Raw genomic sequence first — 17239 nt, 5'->3', positions numbered from 1 at the left:
CTTTCCAACAAGGCAACCATCAGGCAAACAGTCATAAAATTGTGCATATGTATAAAATGAGAGTTGGCAACACAATATACAACCTCACCTAAGAGAGTTTAGCAAGGATTGTCAGGGCAGATGTCCAACTCCAAAAATCCTCACTTACTGTCGTAATCTGTGAGAATCCATCTAACACATGGTGTAATATCAATATATACTTAAGAATCATAGACCAACGTGTGCCTGGAGCCAAAGCCCCTTTCTCAGTAGTACTTCTTAAAGCTCTTTTTCAGTTGATCGTGTAAGATGTGGTGACAGCTGTGCTGTTCAGTCAAACCTGAAAAAGAGTTACCACAGTCAAATCCTTGACTGGAAATTCTCCAACAATTAAGAAATGCCATTCCAGCCCACACCAGAAATGCACTTTTCTTACCAATTTTCAAAACATTATTGAAAAACGCCCTTGAAAGGAAATTTCTGATACTTGATTATTTGATTAATTCTCCTGTCTGGATCTAGAGACTCTCACCTTTCAAATATAAAATACCTCATTCGTTTTCTATGTTGTAGCGCTAGAAATCACTTCATGAGTGACTCGTTTAAATATGTTGAGGTTGGTACAGAGAAAGCTATTTTCCGAATTAGTGATTCATTGTAATAGAAACTCGTACTTGAGCTTACTTTAGACAAACTAGGGCATAGAGGCATCTTTTTCTGTGAAGTTTCATTGTATCACATGAATAGGCTTGTATTTTCATGCCCCACTAGAATAAAAATCCAATGTACCTTGCTGAGAAAGAGGACAACTTTCACAGGTTCTCTGGACAAAGTGTACTTATACAAGGTCCAACCTATCTGTCCCAGACAAACCATGTACTATGTATCCATTTCTGTTCCATGTGTAGACACTTGCTTGTGGGAAACTTCAAGTGGTAAAATTATGAGAAATCTGGAATATATGTAGTTGTAATGTGCCTCTTTTGCCGTATTCTAATTGGTTGAGAGCTTGGGAAACATGTACTACTGTGCTGAATGTATGAATGTTCAGAATCCCATGAAATAGAGTGACATTTCTTTGAAAGAGACCCCCTTTCTTCTACCTTAGAAGGCAAATCAGCAACGGATTTCTCCTTCACTTAAGCTCTGCATTTTGCTGTTCTGAACTTTAGTCATTTCTTGATTGATTCTGTACTTTAATTTAGTTTCATTCTGTTTATTGACTACATGGATGTTGACTACTTTAAATTAACTCTGTACACCTAAAATCCTTAAAATAAAACTTTTATGACTGAGACTGTAGTGTCTGTCCCTCTTGTAGGACCTAATGCGTTCTAGATTTCTGATACTTGAAATATCAATGTTCAGTTCCTTAAAATTAAGACGAGTCCCGCGGAGAGCGCCTAAGTCCGTCTAGAGCAGAGGTCTTCAAACTTTTTTATGCCGGGACCCCCTCGCAAAAGTTTTTTAGGCATAAGGACCCGCTCCTGACAAAAATGTCTAGAACCTGGTACTCCTCATCATCGACAATCATAAACATCCCCAATTCCCACTGCAAATCATTTTTACGGTGAGGAAATAATATGAAACAGTGTTTAGCAAACCAAAGGTCAGTGAGTGTGGGGGCGTGGTCAAGGGTGTGGCTAAAAACAAAGGTTCTCATTTATGAGGAATTGGCGTGGGGCAGCGCCGCAAGTCTTCTTGCTACACTGCCCTACGCCAATATAAAAGGGCAGGAATGCATAGTATTTAGGAAATACAGTGCATTCATGTCCTTTCCCCCTGCGCTGGTACACAAATTGCTGCCTAGAGGCAATGTAGGCAGGGTTGTTTTTGTGCAGGAAGTCAATCCTGACTCTAGAGACTACACTGCTCCCGATGCATCCCAGGAAGCTCACAAAGGAGACTCGGAAAGGGCTGAGCGCATTCTGAGGCCCATATTTATAGTTTTTTAGCACCTCGTTTACGTCATTTTATGACGCAAAAGCAGTGCAAACGTACAAAATACAATTGTATTTTGTAAGTTTGCGCCGTTTTTGCATCAAAAAGCGGCGCAAATGCGCCGCTAAAAAAGTATAAATATGGCATTCGTCTGGAAATCATGCGTTTTCGACTGTGTGGTATCCTGCCAACGGTCAATCTTCTCTAAGTAGGGAAGGCTTAAAAATCAAGGTATAGCTGCATCTTTTTCATAAGCCACGCCGTGATACAAAAGTTAAAACAGTGATGTGTTCACAGAAAAATGTGTATGTTTATTAAAAGAATAATTGTTCTGTAGATACCCCTGTGCTTCTTCCATGAAAATTAGCTTGTTTCGGTGTATTTTTGCTTTCTGTGAGGAGTTTAAACATTTGCAGTGCTTCGCCTCAAGTACAAAGACGGACAGCCACATCTGACAGGGACATGGGGAGCAGACACAATATGTGCGTCTTCTGTGCAGATCCCCGGCCCGCCTGGGACAAGCAAAGAAGCAGCAGGTCCCCTCAGCCCAGTCGCCCGTGCGGATTCTGAGGAGACCATTGGACAAGGGCCGGGCTCTGCTGACCAATTACCGCCTTCTCTGGCTGCGCTTCCTCCCATCCCATCTCGGGCTGGGGAGGAGCGGGGGCAGGAGGAGGAGGAGGAGCGGAGGAGGCTCCGGCGGCAGAAGCATCCTCCATCTCTCCCGCTGCTAAAAGCGCTGCTCAGCCCGCCCTGCATCAGCTTAGCCGGCACCAAGGACAGCGACTCGGCCAAAAGCTGCTCTCCGACACACCTGACCTCGCTGGACCTGCCAGCCGGATCTGCTGCTCCTTCTTCTCGCCGTTCCTTCCCTTCTGTGCCCGGTGCTTGGTTTGGCACATCTGACGCTGTCGGGAAGTAGGGGCGTCCGCTGGTTGCGGGAGTTTGGGTGGTCTGGTGAAAGTTTCTTCTTCTTCCGGAGAACAGACTGGCTCCTTCGCCCTGCCGAAAGCCAGCAAGGACCTGCAGCAAGAAGGACTATAACATGTGGATGCGGCACTTCACTCTAAGGTACATAGAGTCGCCTCTGTGCCAAGCTGATGGGTATGTGTGCTTGATTTCGGGCGAGGGGCGAAGACGGGTAGATGACACATCTTCAGACATGTCGGAATCACATTTTACTCTGTGCGTTATTTTTACCGAAACACACACCCACCAGCCCCCATCGAGAGTACAAAGTTAAACCCTGAGAAATAGATTCCAGAATTACACATAAACATGTTCCGTTTCGCTCCAAAAATGATTCATTTCCTTCCCTGACTAAAGCGCGTTTCCACTTCTGAATAAATGTTTTCGAATCAGTCTTTATGCTTTGGGTTCCGTCTTCTAGGTAAGTACGCACAGTAATGACTGGCATCAGACGCCTCTTGGTATTGCAGACAAGTTTCCTACTCTCCCTCGGCGCGGGCACGCGTGGGAAGGCCAGCGCCGCCAGTCAGCTTCAGCAGTGGAAGAGGGTTTTGTTTAATAGGCTTGGATTAACAATGTGCACTCGGGCACCACGGCAGTGGTGATGGGTAAACAAACAGGAGGTACTAAGGGGCGGGGGGCTGATGCATCAAGGAGTTTTCACAGTTTCGTTTTCGTTTTTATGGTAAAATGCTTTATTATATATGGTCCAGGGACTCCAATCCGTACTTTCCACTTCAACAAACTGGTTGATCTTGCGGAAAATACTAAATTGTATTAATCAGTCTACTATACAAAAACTGACCTTAGGAACAGGTTACATACAGGTGTTCACTGTTATGGAAAGTGCAATATATTTGTAGCACGGCATTTACACAAGGGTCCACCAATAAAATCAATACGAGTATTTTATCATGTACGAACGACTTAATGCATTCTTTAAGTGTAGTTATCATTATTAAAGTGTAGGCGACTTGTTACCTGGCAATCCTATGCATAAGGATACCGTACGCGGAATATAAAGTCTCAGTGCAATATGTACTGTTGATGTTTTGTGCACCAAGAAAATGTATGCTTGGGTTGCGTGAGCATCATGTACCAAAGATGGACTAATTGGTTAATTGTTGTTTCTGCCCTGCAATTTAACTGTAATCGAAGAAGAAACCCTATCTGCAGAAGGTCTGGCTCGTACATTAGGACTTCCAGCACGAAGTGCGTATCGCGGCCCCATTAACACAATCCTGATCTGTAACATTGAATTTATTAGCTGAAGCAGTTGCTGGCCGCTCCATGCTTGCGGCCCAAAACACCGAACTTTCTGATTGCAATGTGTGACACTGCTGCTCTCTGGTGGCCATTCGAACCACAGCACCGTTGGTGCCAATTGAGGGTTGTGCCCTATAAAGCTGTGCGTGCTCCTTCCGATAGCTGTACCAGGACAAAAATAAGCAGCGGTGACATTATCAGCCACGGAGTCCTTTTTGGGGACGAATTTAGGCAGAAGCCTAGAACGGCGTGGTGACTGAATGTGCGTGTGTGTGGACGCCGTGCTTGGCATTTGCACGCTTTTCCGTCGATCTTAAAATCGAAGGACACATCACCCCAATCAAATTACTGTTGCCGTGAAAATGTTTGACTTTCATGCATGGCTGCTTACCTGAAGAGCCCATGGTGATTGCTTTCTTGTCTTTTGGTTCTATTTGTATTCTTCATTCTTATTGATTAGCATATAAACACCCATATTTATTGGTACAAATCAAAAAACAAATTTGAGTTTATTAGCACAGTAGAGAAAAATTGACATGAGAAAAACAGCTTTTCCTGCTTCACAGCTTGCATGTAAGAAGTACGTCACACATGGAAACAACCCTAATAATATTCACATATCACTGCATTGTGATTTTACCTTGCTGCACAAATTTGATCCTTTGTGTCCTGGTTTTGGTAAAACATAATTTGTTAAAGCAAATGCACAAGAAACAAATGCCATGTCATAAATGATATGCAGAGCATCATATGCTCTTTGTTAGGGCTATTGGTGGAGGAAGAAAATCATAACCCTCTCAAGGCTTCACTTCTCGTGAGTCATGGCCCCTCCTCCGACTCAGCAAGGGATGTTCTTCATTGAAGTCTGTGGCGTGTATCCAAAGCACAGGTGCATCGTAGGTCCTCTCTTCACTGTAGGCAGGAACAGGTGTATGGCAGCCATAGGCACATATTGTGAGCATGTGTTGTGTACATCCCTTAAGGGGAATACCAACTGCAGATCTCCTTCTGAGGGATTCATACTAGTATGAGACACGATAATATCAATAAAGGAGGAGCAGAACGTCAGAAAAAATAAGGAAAATGGAAGGAAGGAAAGAGGAATGAATAAATCAATGAAGAGAAAATGAAGGGTGAAATAATGGGAGAAAGGAACAACGGAGCGAGAGAGGGAGAGAGAGAGCAAGAAAGGAAGAAGTGAGTGTGGGATGGTGCAAAGAAAAGAAGAAAGGACGATTAAGTGAAAGGTAGGAGAAATGACATGAAGGAAGAAAGAGAGAGAAAAACAAAGGTTGCTGTTTAGCCAGCAAATAAGGTAAGAAGATGATGTGAAGAACTGAATAAATGAATGAGTTAACAGAAAGAACAGAAGGGTAGAGTGGAGGAAGGAAATAAATGAGAAAAAAGGAAATAACGAAGCAAGAAATTCTAACATGACGTTATTTCAGAGGATGGTAATTAAGATGATTGTAATGTAATCTATCATATTTTCTGTCAATTTTAGAACATATATGCCTGTCCTCCGTTGCCATTAATTGCCACAAGATTTCTGTTAAAGTGCCTATTGACATGCCCTTTTTGTGTATGGGTTCACAACGGAGCTGTCCGAATGAACTAAGACTACACATTCTTTAAGATATACAGTGAGTTTTCGCTCCACTCACAGGAGTAATATTCTCTCATCTCATGCTATTGGCTGTTTGGTGAATATTCCTGGCCTCTACGAAGTGTTTCCATTGGAATGCAAAAGAGACAATTTTATATCCAAAAAGTGCACTGAAGCATCATCACACTGCTTGTCACGTTTGTTCTTTATCTCCTTAATGTATTCTATATAGAAATCAACCCTGCTTTGCTATTCCCCACCCCCAAGAGCATGGGCAGAGCCAGTAGATTTCATTTTAATATCCTAAACAGCACTTGTGCAGGCAGATCAGTCAAACAGCATTACTTCATGGTCGTATTTTCATGCACTAGCATATTAAAGTTAAACCGCTAGTATTTGCCCCTGCCTGTTTCTTGAAGATGTTCCTCGGTAACATTGACTCAAGCAGTACAACTCTAAAAATTACTGAGGAAGGCCCAGCACCAGTTTTCCTCCAGCTGCGCCCCTGTTTTTTGACTGGGTCACTTAATTTGAGCTTCTATTTGCAGCAGAATACAGTTGTCTTGGTTTGTGCAATGGTTGCTACAGAGATGCTGACTACGAATAGAGGCAATAGGTGAAGGGACACGCTCGATGGTAAGACTGGCGACTGGTTTCGTCTGATCTGGGGGTCTAACCTTGGCTTTCTAGCTTCACCAGTCTGTGACATCACCCTGGGCAAACTATTTCAATTCTGTGTGGCTCGGGGTTCTGGGCTGATAACAGTGGGGAGTGTCCAGGAGTGCTCCCGGTCACGGTGCAAACTCTAGAAAGAGCTTCCTCAGTGAATTAGGTTCATGGGAGTAAGGGTACCTACGTGGACTTATCTGGGTGCCATCCTACGCTTAAAGATGGCAGTCATGGATATTATTTGATGCCTATAGTTATCGAGATGCTTTAAAATGGCAGATACCTAGCTGAATGGAATCATCTTTGTGCAAGGGATGGCATGAACACATACCATATACGGACCTCACAAGAGCTTGATCGCACTAATAGACATCATATATCTGAGTACATATAATAAAAGGTGTGCATTCATACAAACATACATACAAGCATGCATACGGAAACATATTAATGCTGGCATTCACGTATTCACTCATAGAAGCATACACACACGCCTCGATACATACGGACATACGTACACACATCACACTTACTTGCATATATAAATATATACACAGACACATATGCATGCGAGCATACGTCCACTGCTTCAGTACTCCCTTTTCCTTTGTAGTGAATCATTATTCCCATAGGTTATGGCATATAAGTTTATTTTTGAGCGAGCCATTAAGTGCTTTGCATCTGTGATGTTCAAGTAGGAGTCATCTGGAAGACAGAAGTGTGCACGGTATCTTGTGAAAGACATTTCATGTGTACTTTCTACGCCCTTTCCTCCCATAGTGCCATGGCTATTCAGATCATGTGCTAGGAGCCAGGACATGGCTCTAGATCTGACCTGTAGTTCACACAGATCAGGCGAAAGTGTTTAACAACACAGACAAAAGAGCTTCCAAATCCGACAAACATATGGCAGTAGATGCTCTTTCGATTGAGTTGCCTAAGCAAGCAACACAGCAGAAAGTGTTGCGGTAATTCAGAGACAGAATGCGGCCGCACTCATGCAGACCCCATTACGACATCCCCGCTGGGCTGGCAGGGATGAGTCCGCAACATAGGAGCCGGCTCCTAATGGAGCCGGCGGTGTTGCGGCCGTGCGACGGGTGCAGTAGCACCCGTCGCGCTTTTCACTGTCTGCTATGCAGACAGTGAAAAGCTGCCCAGGGCCCTGTTAGGGGGCCCCTGCACTGCACATGCCAGGGGCCCCAGGACACCCCTTACCGCCAGCCTCTTCCTGGCAGTGCAAACCGCCAGAAACAGGGTGGCGGTAGGGGAGTCATAATCCCCAGGGCAGCGCTGCTTGCAGCGCTGCCCTGGTGGATTATCACTGCCGGGGCTAAAACGGCAGGAAACCGCCGGCCCCAGCGGTGTGACCGTGGCACTACCACCGCGGTCGTAATAAGGGTCTCCGTACCCCCAGCCTGTTGGCGGTACGGACGCCACATTACCCCTGGCGGTCCCAGAGTCTATTAGGAAGTTGCAAGGACGTAGATGAATACGTTTTTAATACTGTAGTTGAAACTGTTGTTAGGGGTCTTGGCTATGCTGGCCTCTCTGGGTTCCTCTGGTCTTGCGTCTCTTAGTCTTGCAGGGCTCAGGTGGACCCTGAAATCCCTATCTAGGTTGCTTGGGCCAAGGCGCACAGTTTCTATCTTGTTTTGGTGCCGTATGCCCCAAAGTGGGAGATGATCTGTGTGTACAAAGGTGCAATTCCCATGGCAAGGCCATGCTAATCAAATAATGAGTGCAATGCAAATGCCAAAATGCAATGTCCACACTAGCAGAAGCCACGGAGCTTGACCTCGCTTGTGTCTAAAAGCTTTCCTACTGATTCTTAACATGTGCGGTAAGCATTACAAAAACAACCCTAGAAGCCAGATGTACTAGTTCTTAGGCTGCTGCGTGCTCGGGTTAAGACACCCTAAGTTACAGGCTACTGGCACTTCTACAGCTTCCATTATGCCTTAAACATTAGCACTATTCAAACGTCTTCCCCATGAGACATTTTGTTAGCCCTGAATCTCCTTCCATTGTAGACATGATCTAACCAGTCCTTAGACAAGCAGTGCCCACAACATGAACTTAATATGCACTTGCACACAAGCACAGAAGGAGCCATGCTGCCACTTAGGAGACGTTGTGCTGCCTACAGTGTGTGCACTAACCCTGTAACTCAGGAAATTAGTGCACCTGCTATGAACATCACATCTCAGAAGCACAAAGCAGCAGTCGGCGCTCAGTAGTTATGCCAAAGCTTGGCCACCACTGCTCAGTATTTCTGACACGAATCAGTGACATTTGCTCAGTGTATTTGCCAAGGACTGGTGACCACTGCTGAGTGTTTTTGATGTGGACTGAGGAGCACTGTCCACTGTTTCTGAAGTGGACTAGTGACCACCACTCAGTGTTTCTGACATAGATTGGTGATCACTGCTCAGTGTCTCTGTCAGGGATTGGTGACCATCATTTGAAGTTTCAGACTTGGACTGGTGATCACCACTCAGTGTTTCTGACCTGCATTGCTGATTACCGTGCAATGTTTCTGTCAATGATTGGTGACCATCATTTGGTGTTTCTGACCTTGATTGATAACCACTGCTTAATGTTTCTCACGTGGATTAGTGTCCACCACTCAGTGCTTCTGGCCTGGATTGGTGATCACTGCTCAGTGTTTCTTCCAAGGATAGGTGACCGCCACTTAGGGTCTCTTTGCTGTACTGGCTACATCATAGGTGTCATTTTGCGTGGGCCCTGAGCCCCAACAGTATTTAGGTTTAGATGTTCAAGGAACAAGCCTTGATTGAGTATGTGTTAGGTGGCTATAGAAATAGTTAATATAAGTAGACACTGCTAAGGAAAAGCTTTCATGGCTGCACATAAAAGCAATTTCTCAATATGTCCTGGGCATTATCGCTAAAACATACATTATTCAAAAACCCAAATATTTGATTTACCCAGTGAAACGTCGCATTTAAATTTAAGATACAAAAACACATTCTATTTGTTTATAGTGTTGCAACTCAGTCATTTATACTATGGCATCAATTACATATTTTTATTTTCAAATGTCTTTTCTAATATTCATTTTATTTGTTTTTCTGGGCGGCGTACTCAGTCAGGATATCACTCCAGAATCGTATTATAAATATGGCATCATCATAAATCCTACAGAGTCTGAAAGGAAAACTGCATTTGTTCCATAGCACACTGATATCAACTTAACGAGTAATGAATATCAAAGAAAATACCCTAACAATAATTATATATATAGGATCTTAAAGCACTTTCTTGTTTATAGTAGGTATGACTGAATATTAGGAAACCAATGCATACATTTGCAAATGTAGACTCAAGTAGTTCCATAAACATGCATTGCATGTTGCTGAAAAACTTACACGAGTGTGTGAATTATAAACTAGCACGTGCATATTATACATAGGTTTACTGGCTTTTCTCACATACATGTGAAAAAAAACAACTTCGGTACATATCAAATATAAAACTTTTGGACTGTATGGAAATTCCCAGGGCTTTGAAAAGCATTAAATAGACACGTGTCACTCGATCGAACAATGTAACTGGCAGGAAACATTTGTTAACAAACTATTAGTCTGATTTCTGATCTGGTTTCACCACTGAAATTACCATCTCGAAATGACTGGCTAATGTGCATAGCGCCTTGACAGAGGATCCATTTGTTTATTTGGTCTTTTAGACTTGTTGGTGGCCTTTGTCCAAACTGGTCATGGCAGGCGAACACAAACCTTAATGCACTACACTCGCTTTTATGACCAACTTTTGGAATGTTTTTCTTTCTTCTTCACAGACACCTAACGTCCCGTACTGGGTACTACACTTCTGGAAGGGCGATGCTGCTTTGTAGTGTCTGCAGCCCTGACCATAGAAATATGACACTGTCAAGCATAACCCAGTTGTCTCTGGACACCAACATATGGATGACTCTCAACTTTACCTGAAAGTATACAGTAAAAGACACCCTCACTCTACCATCCTGCCTTGAGGAACTGCCAAGATGGATGACATAGAATCTGCTTATGCTTAATCCCCAGACAACAGAGATCTTCCTCTTCACCCCTCAATTGATTTCTCTCTCCGGAATTCATAGAAACTGAAAAACTTTTCTGCTGCTCTGTACCCCACAATGAAGCTCCTGGGGTTCACTTTTGAACCTGCCCTCACAATTATCTCACACACAAACAAGGTCACAGGGTCTGAAAATGTCTTACTCCGTGCCCTCGAAAAAATAGTCATGTTCTTACTCCAGGCCAATTAAAAACCTCAGTAAAGAACTTCTTTATTTCCAGATTCGATTTCTAGAAACACTGTCTTTCTAGGGTGCTCTCTGATCTACTATTGCACCATCATAAGCTGTACTCCATTCCACAACCAGCCTTATTAACACTTTATATAAATTCAACCACATCATTTCACTTTATTTTTAAGTGAGTAGAATTAAATTCCTATTAATGCTAGAACACGATATGAGCTCTTATGCGTGGCTTCCAAAGCTGTTGACAATATCAAAGTTCTGTATATAACTGTCTCCAAATGGACGCCCATCTATCGAGAACTGTTGTATCACCTCAGGCTGGAATTTTCCACTCATAAATAGAAGAGAAACTCCTTTCCCTATCTAGGTTACGAAAATATATATTTTTTTTAAATCTTAGGTCCATATTTATACTTTTTGACGCAAAACTGCGATAACGCAGTTTTGCGTCAAAAAAATTAGCGCCGGCTAATGCCATTCTGAAGCGCCATGCGGGCGCCGTATTTATTCAATGACGTTAGCCGGCGTTAGCCGCCGGCGCTGCCTGGTGTGCGTGAAAAAAAAGGACGTACACCAGGCAGCGCCGGCGTAGGGGGATATGGAGCTTGGGCGCCAAAAAATGGGGCAAGTCAGGCTGAGGCAAATTTTTTGCCTCAACCCGATTTGCGCCATTTTTTTCAACTCCCAACTTCCATTGAAATGACTCCTGTCTTAACAAAGACAGGAGTCATGCCCCCTTGCCCAATGGCCATGCCCAGGGGACTTATGTCCCCTGGGCATGGTCATTGGGCATAGTGGCATGTAGGGGGGCACAAATCAGGCCCCCCTATGCCACAAAAAAATAAATAAAAAAATACTTACCTGAACTTACCTTAATGTCCCTGGGATGTGTCCCACCAGCCTTGGGTGCCCTCCTGGGGTGGGCAAGGGTGGCAGGGGGTGTCCCTGGGGGCATGGGAGGGCACCTCTGGGCTCCTTCCGAGCCCACAGGTCCCTTAACGCCTGCCCTGACCAGGCGCTAAAAAACGGCGCAAAAGCGGTTGGACGTCATTTTTTTTTGACCCGCCCACTCCCGGGCGTGAATTTTGCCCGGGAGTGTAAATACGGCGCACATGCCTCGGAGTCAATTTTTTAGACGGGAACGCCTACCTTGCATATCATAAACGCAAAGTAGGTGTCCACGCTAAAAAATGACGCAAACTCCATCGACTTTGGCGCTACACGCGTCTAACGCCAAAGTATAAATATGGAGTTAGTTTTGCGTCGGAATTGCGTAAAAAAAAACGACGCAATTCTGGCGCAAACAGAGTATAAATATGCCCCTTAGTATCATCAGTTGGTGTAGAAACATAATACATTTTCATTAAATTGCAAAGTATGATAAATATGTCGGTCAAATGATTTCCTATGAGATCCCATCCTGTGGTTCTGTGGCATCACATATTTAGTATACTAGTTAGTCCCCCCATCTATTTAATGACTTGTTCCCTTTATTCCATGAGCAAAGGAGAGCATCTTGGATATTCCGTTCTAACTAGTTGTACTAAACGAAATGAATAGATGAGTGGGTTATGCATGCTTTATGTCTGTACTTTGGAGCATTTGACATGTGATGGTGCATCACTTGGGTCACACACATTTGCTCTCAATAAGGCTACTCATAACTTTGGGAGAACCAGTAAATTGGTCAACCTAGGACCTAAGGGCTGTAGCACATGCTCTGCCTCTGGGAGCTACAGAACAAGTGCATTCACGATAGCGCTGGACTGGCCTACAGGGCAAGCTGCCAGTGCTCATAGAGCTAGTCTGCCGGGCAAGTGTGCGAGCTGATTTTGTGGCTGATTATGGGCCTGTTTATGGTCTAGTGGGCCAGTTTTTACCATTTATTTCCATGATATTACCACAAACATTGCCTTCAGCAAGTATAAACACATGCAGTTGGCCTGTTTTGCAAAACACATGTTTGTCTTCACAAGTTCAAAACTGCCCAGCTTTGGAAATGTGGGCCACTTTGTACCTATCAGATTCGCTAATGGGGGTACTTTTAGTTTGTTGGCTGGGGTTATTATCTGTCCCAGGCTGACCATGACGACAGACGGCACAATTCCTCGAAAAACGAAAAACGCGCTTAGAGCTCCGATTTTGCACATGTACAAAATGGGTTCTTGCTAGTGGCCCAGGCTAACCCTGTGTAGCTCTAAGATAGCGCTTTACGCGTCCGCGCTGGCACATGTGAACCACGCAAAAATAGATGTGATCTCTTAATCTACAGCCAGCAGCAGGTTTCCCCACAGTGCATTCTTTGGGTAATACTGGGACAACACCGCACAGGAGTTTCCAATATGGTATTATCCCGCTCTAAAAATAGCGCCAAACCGTGGCCCTTAATTCCACATTCCTGTCACGGGAGAACACGGTTCACTCAAGGAATGTTTTAAAGTCTCCTGAGCCCGAGGTCCGTCTCCATTAACTGCCACACATATTATGGGCAAATAAAACAAGCTAATCCTAGGCTAAGCAGATAAAATTGAAACTGCCACCTTTAAGCCGTATACCCCTTTGATGACACAGTTGAATCAGGGTCTCTCCCATAAAGCAGTATCTATAAACACAACATTAACATGCTGCTTGCCAATGATGCATGGTTACCCTGGCAGCAAGTTCTACACTTCTAGCACCCTGGCATGTACCCTGTGCTTATCTACATATTTATCTAGGCTCTTTGCTTATGGATACATCTGAATTACGTGTGCCTTTATTCTTCCCTCACAATTGTGCTACATCCCATTTCCACACAAGGAACAGGCAGCTATCTTTAATATGAGCGTAATCATACATGGATCCTGATTAATGCGTTTCACGTATTTAAATATTTTTTTTGACTGCTTGCGCTTTTTGTACAATTTTTTTGCCAGTGAAGACTGCTCCGAGGCAGTAACTCTGAAACTAGGACGCAGATTTACTAACGTTATGCGTTGTGGGTGCGCCACTTTTTTGGGCACAGCCATGACACAAACTGTATTTCAGTATTTACAAAGCCACACAAAGCCCAACTTATGTGGATTTGCGTGTCTTTGTAGAACAATAAGGCCCATATTTACACTGTTTTAGCGCCGCATTTGCGTCGTTTTTTGACGCAAAATCGGCGCAAACTTACAAAATACAATTGGCCCGTAATTATACATTTTTTGCGGCACATTTGCGTCGTTTTTTGAAGCAAAAACAGCGCAAACTTGCAAAATACCATTGTATTTTGTAGGTTTGCGCCGTTTTGCTTCAAAAAGCGGCGCAAATGCGGCGCTAAAAAAAGTATAAATACGGGCCAATTGTATTTTGTAAGTTTGCGCTGCTTTTGCGTCAGAAAATGACGCAAATGTGACGCTACAAAAAGTATAAATATGGGCCTAAGTGTGTTACAGTGCATCTGGGAGGTGTTCCATGGGTGTTCTCATGCACCCATCCACGTATTTTGACTCATTCTCATATTTACTAAAGTCAGTCAATCTGGGTTTGCTCCAAAGTGGCGTGCCTACCTGACCTTCGCATCAGAGTAGAAATGTCGATATTCCTCCTTGTTATTTCCTCTTTGCATGTGTGCTGCAATCTGCAGCAAAGAGGAAGATGCTTCCAAAGATTGTTTTTGCACACAAAAACAATCCTGCCAACGACGGAGTGAGGAATTGAGCGATGGTGCCTGCACTGGTACTAGGCAGCCACAAGACTGACAGTGCAGGGAGAGAGGTGAACAGTGACATATTGTTATTCACCTCGCTCCACTTCATGCAGTGCAGCGCAGTAACGTTACTTGCTGCAGTATGTGAACGATTAGTAAATCTAAGTCTAAATATTTGGCTACTCTCACATGCACTGCTCTAGTAATACTCGATTGACTTTAAAATTGTATGGAAAAAACATCAGGTAAGTTTCTTCTGTGATTTTGGTATGCCAGGGCAGTCCATTTATGTCATTTCCACACCAAGGAATGGGACGATCTTAATTCGCATAATACAAATACGTTTAAAGAATTCACATTTGCTACACTTTGAAAAAATCTGACATTGTATTCATCCATGCACTTTGCAAAATTTGCAAGGGTTTCCTTTTTTCATTCGTTTATACCTAAAGTGCAATATTTTCCACCTTGAAAACTGCCATTTTGCATGCAAAACCAGATGTCTAAGAGACTTATGAGCAAACTTATACACAAATGACCATTAACTTATTTTTTTACCCCCATTTTTTGTGCTAAGTATCCAAATACCATGTGATCCACGGAAAACACTGTCTAACTTTTTCTCCTAAAAGCCACAATGAGATTTCTGATTTTGTGTGAGTTTTGGTATGAACATTTCATGAACTCTGCAATATTTCTAACTGAAATTTATGACATATTTGAAGGCAACATCTCACAATTTGCCAGTTCTGGAGCACAATCATAACAGTTAATGATGACTATGCTTTCCCTGCTGCCAGACTAGTGTCACTTGCATCTGTGTGCTCCAGAAAACATTTCCATAATCCCTCTCTTTAAGTATTGTCACTCAGCAGTGTGCCAGTCCTATGGCTGGCTCTTCCAAATGGCCAAGTGGCTCATTCTTCTGTTGCCAATGTCCAAATGCTTCAGTGCAAGTTCCTGGTTTCGGATGTCTAACTTTTCACATTCTGTAAATGCCAAATCCCGCCCCAACCCATTTGCAAGTCATCGAAGGACTTTTCTGCCTTTCTTTAAATTACTATACCCACAAGTCTGGATTTTCTGCAAGGGCTGACCCCAAACACCCCACAGGGTCGAAATCACGTGTGATGGGTCACCTGTTTAAATTTGACCTTGTATATCCCCAGTACCATAATCTTGGCCCTTGTGTTGAAACTCTCCACACTCTCCACTGAAGTCTACTTCCTACCTTCTTCAATGTCTAAGTTCCATTCCGTCTTCTCTGATGTCTGTGTCTCACCCCAGATATTCGCTGAACCCCAACTTCTGCTATTGTGACCCTGTACCATGTCCTTCTATTGTCTGATGTACAGTTCTGTCCCGTACTCCTATCACTTGTCTACACACAAAAATCTGATACTGGAAAATAAACGTGTTAAGGGCACTGTGTCAACATTGAATGAATTAAAATGTTTGCTCTTGCATATATGCTTCCTTCTGTTGCTGCATATGTGTGTTTGCTTAAATGGATGCTGAAAGCCATTTTGTGTCAAATGTAGGTTTTGTCTTCCTTTGTGAAACCCTAACCAATCTTTATATGATTGTAATATTGGAACTTTCAAAAAGTGTCTCTTCAAAAATTGGTGAAACATTCTTGCAAAGTTTCCAAGCTATGGAGAGGGGTTAAGTTACTTTAATCACATTAACCACTACTGTACATCACTGAACATGGTTTCACCCTTAAAATATCATGACAGATTTTAAAAGCCACCAATAATACTCTGCCATGGCACCGTGTCAAAAAGTGGTGGTTATGGGATTATCAGTTTTGTTTATTCAGAAGCTGACATAAACTAATACCATGACATGCATATGACAACTTCTGTTTTGTTCAGCTGTAGAGCTCCAGGAATCGAGTGTGGCGTTGACTTCCATAGTACGAATTGTCTGACTTTGGCCAAAGAGATAAGGGATAAAGTGCACCTAAGCAGCATCCCCAAGTCACCAGGAAATTCGTTCACTATAGAAGGGCAGTAGGATGCCGGCTGAACAGCTTTCTAAGACCAGGCATTTCCTGAGGGATGTTCTATCTCCTCATTACATGCATGCATGGCTCGTCCCTTAAGTATTGTGATGATAAAAAATATCTAAGAATGTTAAATATACAGCTTTCGGTCTGCGTTCGGGTTAGGTGCAATGTATAACAGAGAAGGGCATCCTTCAAGTTGTATTTTGTGGAGAGGTAAACCTATGCTTTCAGCCTGATATGCTTCGAGCATCAAATAGGTGATTATTAAAATATCAACCTAAGAACGTTCCCACACTATGGTGAACTAGAAGAGCCGTGTCTCTTCTGTAGTGCTGCTTTTGAGGTAAAACGAAGGACGTGTAATGCTGCAAGCAATGTGTAGAACCCTTTTACACTTTTCACTCTGTCCACTTTCACCACTTTTTTCTATGTTTCCTCTTGACACAAGGAGAACATTAGGATAATTATTTTTTTACAGCCCTGGTAACAGACAGTTTTCCCTTTTGAGTGTGCCCAGGAACAAGGACTCCAAGTCCAAAGGTGCAAAATGCAAACAAATTGTTTTAGCAAGCAAAAGGACACAGTTGTGGAAGTCTGATCCCTCTGCTGGTGTACTAAAGAGTCCCTGACCTTTGAGGCATTGGAATTTTAATACAGTACGTTGCCAATATTTGTCTATTAAAGCCGCATTCATTTAAGCCTAAAGACCATTTGCATTGTTTGGGGGAAATAAAAGTATACAGCATGCTCGCAGATGGCCTCCACATGCCCATCGTCTGAGATCAGATAGAGAGAGTAGACCGCAAGGTGCATTGTGTGTCGCTGCTCTGGGGCAAA

At 43.3% G+C, this 17239-nt stretch overlaps 1 protein-coding gene across 1 annotated transcript in view; it reads left to right on the top strand.

Moving 5' to 3' along the window:
- The first annotated feature begins 2575 nt into the window (after nt 1-2575).
- LOC138301701 (bifunctional heparan sulfate N-deacetylase/N-sulfotransferase 3) overlaps nt 2576-17239 on the top strand; it is a 546324-nt gene continuing 531660 nt past the window's right edge. The window contains exon 1 of the mRNA XM_069242218.1: nt 2576-2991. The gene's annotated coding sequence lies outside the window, so the exon portion shown is untranslated. The remainder of the gene's footprint in view (nt 2992-17239) is intronic.

Source organism: Pleurodeles waltl, chromosome 1_2, assembly GCF_031143425.1.
Source record: "Pleurodeles waltl isolate 20211129_DDA chromosome 1_2, aPleWal1.hap1.20221129, whole genome shotgun sequence".
NCBI classification, from domain to species: domain Eukaryota; kingdom Metazoa; phylum Chordata; class Amphibia; order Caudata; family Salamandridae; genus Pleurodeles; species Pleurodeles waltl.
The sequence above is the reverse complement of the archived record's forward strand: the minus strand, read 5'-3'. Positions and strand labels throughout refer to the sequence as shown.